This window comes from Pipistrellus hanaki, assembly GCF_964339955.1.
Source record: "Pipistrellus hanaki genome assembly, chromosome: 15".
Classification (NCBI taxonomy): Eukaryota; Metazoa; Chordata; class Mammalia; order Chiroptera; family Vespertilionidae; genus Pipistrellus; species Pipistrellus hanaki.
The window spans coordinates 40,022,232-40,031,122 of NC_140517.1; positions in this window are offsets into that span (position 1 = coordinate 40,022,232).

Consider the following 8,891-nt stretch of genomic DNA (forward strand, 5'->3'; position numbering starts at 1 on the left):
AGACAGTAAAGCAACAAGCAGACTGTCAAATTACAGCAGGTAGGGTAGAGCGATCTGGGGGAGATAATAGATCAACCGAAGGACTTGTATACATTCATATAAGTACAACCAATGGACACAAAACTCTGGGGAGGGAGGGTATGTATGGGAGGGGGGGAATGTTAAAATATGTACACAGATAATAATTTAATAAAAAAAGTAAAAAAATAAAGCAACAATATTAAACCAATAACACTGATAAGGAACAAAAAATGTCTAATATTAGACAAGGAAGGACCTGAGGAGGAACAGGTATCTATTACTATCCAGAAGTAACAATTTTTTTTCTGGGAAGTTAATTTCATCCATTCCTATATTTAGACAATATTCATCTAAAATATTCATCTAGATTAGATCTATATATAATTCTACCAGGGGAATTATTAAGGAGGTGTTCTTGGAGGCGTTTGTCCAAGGTAAGTACTTAATAATAGACTAGAGGCCCAGTGCATGAAATTTGTGCGGGGGGGGGCGGGGGGCGGGAATGGGGGGAGTGTCCCTCAGCCTAGCCTGCACCCTCTCCAATCTGGGATCTCTCTCACAATCCAGGACTGCTGCCTCCACACTGCTCGCCTGCTTGCCTTTCTGATTGCCCTAACTCTTCTGACTGCCATCCTGATCATCCCCTAACCACTCCCCTACCAGCCTGATTGTCTCTAACTGCCCTCCCCTGTAGATCTGATCATCCCTAACTGCTCCCCTGCAGGCCTGGTCCCCCACAACTGCTCTTCTCTGCAAGCTGGGTCCCCCCAATTGCCCTCTTCTGCTGGCCTGATTGCCCACAACTGCTCTCCCATGCTGGCCATCTTGTGGTGGCCATCTTGTGTCCACATGGGGACAGTCATCTTGTGTGTTGGAGTAATGGTCAATTTGCATATTACTCTTTTATTAGATAGGATACTAGAGACCTGGTGCATGAATTCATACACCAATGGAGTCCCTCGGCCTGGCCTGTGCCTGCTCTAAATCTGGGAGCGTTGGTTTTGGCCCATTCCCCACAGGTCAAGCTGAGTGACCCCACCAGTGCATGATCAGTGGGGGACTGTTGTAGGGTTCCAGGGCTTGTCCTGCTCATCTTGCCCAGTCCTGATTAGTTGGAATTTAGCAGCAAGCTAACGTACCATGTGATCAGTGAGCATCATAGCAACTGGTCGAATGGTCAAACAAGCAGTTGGAAACTTAGCATATTAGGCTTTATTAGATAGAATGCTAGCCTGAAAAAATGTACCAAAACTTATATTGATAGTAGAAGACCACCAGTGTGTTGCCAACAAAACATTAACTTCATTATCATAGCTGATAATCAGAATATCATTGTCTAGTATATCAGTGAGCATGTCAAACTCAGAGGCTAACACGGGCCAAATAAACAAGGTTTAAGTTTATGTGGGCCGCAAAAAAAACAAAGGCTTCAATTTTCAATGTATAACTTTGGTATACTAATAATATTATTACATGTCAAGCAGAGTATTTTATTTTTTACCTCACAGCAAAAATACTGCAATTCCCAGTTTTCTTAGAAATGTCGATGTTTGTCAGCAATTTTTCGTTTATTTTTACTACCACTTGATTTTGATAGAGACATGCTGAATACAAAGGGCTGAAATTAATGTATAATCATTAACATAAAATAATAGAACATTTTAATAAAAATTAACATTTTTTCTTTAACATTAACTTACCAGTCACCGAATAACTGCAAAAATTAATAATCATAATGCAAATAAACCTATTGTTCTTGTTCTCCGAAAGCCAAATTTTTTCTGGCATGCACACCAAACAAGTCAGTACAAGACTAATGATGTGGCAATCAGCTGCTAAAATATTCACTGCTAGTATTAGTGAAGAGAAATGGTGCACCTGTGTGTAAGGTGCATAAGGGAAATGAATGCAACACAATCATAGTAATCAGTCATTAGTGAATGTTGTAGTTCATTATTCATAATTACCTATAACGGGATATTGTAAAAATTAAGTTACAAAATTTTTACTAAAACGTTCCTTACATACTGTTATATTGGCTGGGCCACGAAAATATTTGTTGTGAGCCACATGTAGCCCACGGGCCACGAGTTTGACATGCTCGGTACATAGCAGGTACCCAAGTTAAATATTTCATGTCTAATAGGGAAAGGGGACATATTATTTTCACTAAGAAACCATAAGGAGGATAATCCTATATAATAAAATGCTAGTATGCAAATCTACCAGACAGCAGAACAACCATTATTGTGATGTGCACTGACCACCAAGGTGCAGATGCTTAACACAGGAACTGCCCCCCTGGTGGTCAGTGCATTCTCACAGGGGGAGCACTGCTCAGCCAAAAGCCCTGAGCCGGGATCACAGCTGGTGAGCACAGTAGCAGCTGTGGTGGTGGGAGCCTCTCCTGCCTCTGCTAAGGATGCCTGACGGCCAGTTTATGCCCACTTTCAGAGGGGAGTGGGTCTAAGCCAGCAGTTGGACATCCCCTGAGGGCTCCCCAACTGCAAGAGGGTGCAGGCCGGGCTGAGGGACTCACTCACTCTCTCCCTGAGCACAAGAATTTTGTGCATTGGGTCTCTAGTAGCAATATAAAAATCATTTTATATTCATTTAATCAATAACAATAGATGATATAAGAGCAAGGTTTGAGCAGCATCAACTTGTCAGTGTACAGGCCTTGTGGACATCTTGGGATGGCTGTCTTCCTCCCCCATAGTCAGCGGCTTCTCCATCCTTGAGATGAAGGCAAGTATCAGAGACAGGGGGCAAATGTCCATTCATGGTTAGGTGCCTGATCAGGCATGACCCCTTTAACACTGTTGGAGAGAGCCTTTAATTCATATATTTCCCAATGGACAAAAATTCTTCAGGTTGTCATGTTCTTTGAATCTTTGTTTCCTGGGAATACTGTGAAATGAATGTCACTAATTTATTAGATCCTATAATGCAGAATGTCTGCTTTTTAGTTTTCCTTATATTTGGGGTGCAAAAATAAAAATAAACAATATTTTAAACAAAGTGAAAAGAGTAATTATTCTCAATTCATTTAGTCCCATAGTTATTTTTGTTTATCCTGATTATTTGCCAGCAGTCTTTTGAGTTCAGTTATTCCTTGAAGTTTTATAAGTCTTCATCCAGTTCAGAGATATGACCTCCTTAAAGCCTACAAGTTAGAATAGGTCAGAGTCCTTTTCATGGATTTTTCTAAAGATATGTATACCTACAGATGCATCAAAGTAAAGAAATAGCTTTTTTTTTTTTTTTTTCTCCATGAGTGACAAAATTTAAAAGTGGCATGGTTATAGATTTTATTATAATGCAACTAAAGGCCTGGTACATGAAATTCGTGCATGTGGTGGGGGAGTGTCCCTCAGCCCAAACTGCACCCTCTCCAATCTGGGACTCCTGAAGGGATGTCCAACTGCCTGTTTAGGCCTGATCTCAGTGTCCTAACAATCCAGGACTGCTGGTTCCCAACTGCTCATGTGCCTGCCTTCCTCATTGCCTGCCAACCTGATCACCCCCTAACCACTCCCATGTTAACCTGATTAATGTCTAATTGCTCCTCTGCAAGCCCGTTTGCCCCCAACTTCCCTCCTCTGCCAGCCTGGTCACCACTAACTGGCCTCCCCTGCAGGGTTGATTGCCCTCAACTGCATTTTCTTGCAGGCCTGGTGCCTCCCAACTGCTCTCCCCTGCTGGCCATCTTGTGTCCACATAGGGGCAGGATCTTTGACCACATGGGGGCAGCCATATTGTGTGTTGGAGTGATGGTCAATCTGCATATTACTCTTTTATTAGAGAGGATAGAGGCCTGGTGCATGGTTGGGGGCCAACTAGTTTGCCTTGAAGGGTGTCCCAGATCAGGATGGGGGTTCTCTTGGGGCATGGGGTGGCCTAAGCAAGGAGCCTGTGGTGGTTAGCAGGCTAGCCACGCCCCTCAGTGACTCAAGCGGAGGCCCTGGTATCTGGGATAAATTTACTTTCTACAATTGAAATTTTGTAGCCTGGAGCAGAGCCAAGCCTCCTGCTTGCCCTGTGGTGGCAGCTGTTTCTGTTTGGATTTGTTTACCTTCTGTAATTGAAACTTTGTAGCCTTGAGTAGAGTCTTAGGCCAGCAAAGGCTGGCGGAAAGCTTGGCTTCCTCTGTTGCTGGGGAAACACCTCCCTCCTGCTCTTTGTGGCTCATCTTGGTTGGATTTATTTGCATAATTGCTCTGAGTGGCTTGTGGGTGTGGCTTGTGGTCATGTATTTTGGAGCGGATTGATGGTTAATTTCCATATTACTCCTTTATTAGGTAGGATGTTTCTATCTTTCTCTCCCTCTCACTTCCTCTCTGAAATTAATTAAAAAATATTTTTTAAGAAAGAAAGAAAATAATACATAAACTTCCAATGTGAAACACAAATATCCAGCATATTACTGCCAGATGCCCCCCACAGGGAATCATCACTCTTGGCTTGCCCCAGTGTCCCTGACTGGACACATGCTACTCTGAAGGTTTTCTGTTTGAATTTGGCTCTGAATATTTGCAAGTTCCTTTCTAAAGCAGACTGAAATTTTTATAACATTCATTTTAATAAAATATTTGTATATAAATAGAACAATAATTTTTATTTGACAAAGCTTATTAATTTTTATTTGACAAAGCTTCCCATGTAATCTCAAGTACATTAAATTGTCCTAGTTTAGTTTAAAAATATCTGTTTTAAGAAGAGAGAATAAATCCTTGAGTTATTCCAGGGCCCATTGGAATGTCTCAAATCATCTCTCATTTAAGTCTTACAAATTAAACTTTAGAAAGCTTGTCAAATATACTTAACCAAAAGATTATATCATAAACTCTTTGTAAATCTAGGAAAAAACATATATGTTATGGTAATAACTCGAAAGGACATTACTCAAAATTAAACCAATTTTAATATAAAAAATTTTGTTCAGACCACAGAATTCTGCTGAATTTTATAAGTATTTTAACTTTTTAAAATCAGTCCAATAAAATGTTATATTCTAGTAATGCCATCCAAAGGCTGAAAAGTTACTACATGCAATACACAGACAAACACATACACATAAAGGCCATACACATATAGATCTTAACATAACTCAAAATATGAATTTTCGCAGAGAAAATGCAAGAATTATTTTGCTCAAAAATGAATTTCCATCCTTCATGCATTCTATTATCACAACCATATAATTTCTCCCAAATTCATTTGAACGTTTAACTCTCAGAAAGCTCAATTTCCAATAAAAACAAAAGAAGTGACTAACATTTCTTAGATTGACATTCATTAACACATTTTAAACACACTTGCACTTTTAAGAAACTGTCAAGCACCAGACATTCTATCAAAACCTTAAATCCATATTACAGATTTTAGGCAATAAAGATAAAAGCAGACAAATTTAAAGGCTTATTTAGCAATCAATGTTTTAGTATTTCATGTTATTTCAAAATATCTATTGTAGAAATTCAATAACCTTAAAAAATTTACTAATTTAGAAAAGAATAGTTGAAATAAGTTAAAAGTTATTTCTTAGGTAGTTATCTTCCAGAGATTTTTGTTTTTAATTTATATCCCAAGAAAAATGATTTTAAATATAATAATGTTACATGCAATAAACAACATTTCAAGAAAAAAGGATTTTAAGTATAATAATTTTACCAAAACTGTACTAACATCCTATCATATCACAAATGTTGGAGAAAATATTAAAAATATGCAAATAACAGGATTACTTGTATTATATTCTAAAATATTTCCCCCTTTTGTCTCTATATTTGTTCATCAGTTTTCGTTTGTTCATTATATTCCATAAATGAGTGAGATCATGTGATATTTATCTTTCTCCAACTGACTTATTTCGCTTAGAATGATGTTCTCCTTGTCCATCCATGCTGTTGCAAATGGTAGAAGTTCCTTTCTTTTTACAGCAGCGTAGTATTCCATTGTGTAGATGTACCACGGTTTTTTCCCCACTCATCTGCTTATGGGCATTTAAGCTGTTTCCAAATCTTTGCTATTGCAAATTGTGCTGCTCTGAACGTAGAGGTGCATATATCCTTCCTGACAGGTGCTTCTGATTTCTTGGAATATATTACTAGAAGTGGGATGATTGGGTTAAATGGAAATTTCATTTTTGATTTTTTGAGGAAACTCCATACTGTTTTCCAAAGTGGCTGCACTAGTCTGCATTCCCATCCATAGTGCATGAGGATTCCTTTTTCTCTGCATCCTTGCCAGAACTTATTGTTTGTTGATTTGTTGATGATAGCCATTCTGACAGGTGTGAGATGGCACCTCATTGTTGTTTTGATCTACATCCCTCCGATGATTAGTGACCTTGAGCATTTTTTCATATATCTCTTGGCTTCTTTATGTCCTCTTTTGAAAAGTGCCAATTTAAGTCCTTTGCCTATTTTTGATTGGATTGTTTATCTTCCTTTTGTTAAGTTGTCTGAGTTACCTGTAGTTTTGGAGATTGGACCCTTATCAGAGATAACATTGGCAAATATGTTCACCCATGCAGTGGGCATTCTTGTTTTTTGTTTTTTTTTCTGTGCAGAAGCTTTTTATTTTGATGTAGTCCTATTTGTTTATTTTCTCTTTAGTTTCCATTGCCCTAGGAGCTGTATTGCTATGACATATATCTGCTATTTGGCTGCCTATGAATTCTTTTAAGATTTTTATGGTTTCCTGTCTTACGTTTAAGTCCTTTATCCATTTTGAGTTTATTTTTGTGTATGGTGTAAGTTGGTGAGCTAGTTTCATTTTTTTTTTTTGCATGTATATGTTCAATTTTCCCAACACCATTTATTGAACAGACTAAGTTGACTCCACTGTATGCTCTTGCCTCCTTTGTCAAATGTTAATTGACCATAATAGCATTGGTCGATTTCTGGGTTCTCAGTTCTGTTCCATCGGTTTCTATGTCTGTTCTTGTGCCAGTACTGGGCAGTTTTGAGAACAGTGGCATTGTAGCACAGCTTGATATCTGGTATTGTGATCCCTCCAGCTTGGTTCTTTCATTCTCAAGATTGCTGCAGCTATTCGAGTTCTTTTTTTTTTTTTAATTCCATATGAATTTTTGGAGAGTTTGTTGTAGGTATGTGAAATATTGCATTGATATCTTTCTTTAAAAATATATTTTATTGTTTTTTTACAGAGAGAAAGAGAGAGGGATAGAGTTAGAAACATCGATGAGAGAGAAACATCGACCAGCTGCCTCTTGCACACCCCCCCTACTGAGGATGTGCCTGCAACCCAGGTACATGCCCTTGACCAGAATCAAACCTGGGACCATTCAGTCCGCAGACCAACACTCTACCACTGAGCCAAACCGGTTTAGTCGCATTGGTATCTTAATGGGGATATAGATTGCTTTGGGTAGTATGGACATTTTAATGATGTGAATTCTACCAGTCCATGAAAATGGTATATTCTTCCATTTGCTTATGTCTTCCTCTATCTCTTTTTTCATCATCCTGTAATTTTTTGAGTACAGGTCTTTTATCTCCTTAGTTAAGTTTATTCCTAGGTATCTTAAATTTTTTTGTTGCAATAGTAAATGGGATTTTTTTTTTTTTTTTAGTTTCTCTTTCTGTGAGCTCATTACTGGTGTATAAAGAAACATAGATTTCTGGGTGTTAATTTTGTATCCTGCTACATTGCCAAATTTATTAAGTATTGTAGTTTTTTTGAAGGTGTCTTTGGGATTTTCTAAGTACAATATCATGTCATCTGTGAATAATGACAGCTTTACTTCTTCTCTTCCAATTTAGATATTTTATTTCTTCTTTTATTTCTTCTTCTTGTCTAATCCGTATGGCTATCACTTCCAGTACTATGTCAAGCAGCAGTGCTGAGAGTGGGTAACCCTGTTTTGTTCCTGTGCTTTATCTTTTAATTTAATAAATCTTTATTGCTCAGATTATTACAATTGTTTCTCCCTTTTCTCCCCATATCTCCCTTCCACCCGGTTCCATTGTCCTCATCCATAAGTGTATGATTTTAGTCTAGTCTCTTCCTGTACCCCCAACACCCCTTTCCCCATGATAATTATCAATCCACTCCCTTTCTTTGCCCCTGATTCTATTATATTTACCAGTTTATTCTGTTCCTTAGATTTTTAATTCACTTGATTTTTAGATCCACTTGTTGATAGATAAGCATTAGTTGATAATACTTTTTATCTTTACTTTTTTCTCTCTTCATATTTTTTTCTTCTTTTTTTCTTTTCGGTTGGGTGTTTTTTTGCTTCTTTGTATTTCAAATCTTTGACTTGATTCTTAGGATACTCTAGTCTGCTGTTGGATCTCTATATATTATTCTTCATTTCAGTCAGTGTATGCTTAATTTCTGATTGGTTCTTTTTCATATCATTGAGGGTCTCACTAAATTTCTCAGAGGATTATGGAAGATTCTTGAGTAACATTATAGCCGTGATTTTGAACTCTATATCCAGTCATTTGCTTTCCTCCATTTTTTTCATTTGTGACCTGTTTCTTTCTCTCCACATTTTGGCTGCTCCCCTGTGTTGATAGAGTGGCTTTGTGTGCCAGGTGTCCTATAGGTTCCAATGGCTCAGCCTCCCTAATTACTTGAGGCAGACACTGTTGGTGAGCCTCTTTGTGGGCTGTGTGCACAATCTTGTTGTAGTTAAGCCTTGATTGCTGTTGGTATCATTGGGAGGAGTTGACCTCCAAGCCAATTGGCAGTGGGGACCAGTTGTGTCTACAATGGGAGAATTTCTGTGCTGGAGACACCCTTATGGGGTAGGTCTTGCTTCAGTGGGGCTTTGACACTCATTGAGTCTGCCCCCTGAATGTGTCTCTTATGGATGTGAAGAGTTGTAATCTGGT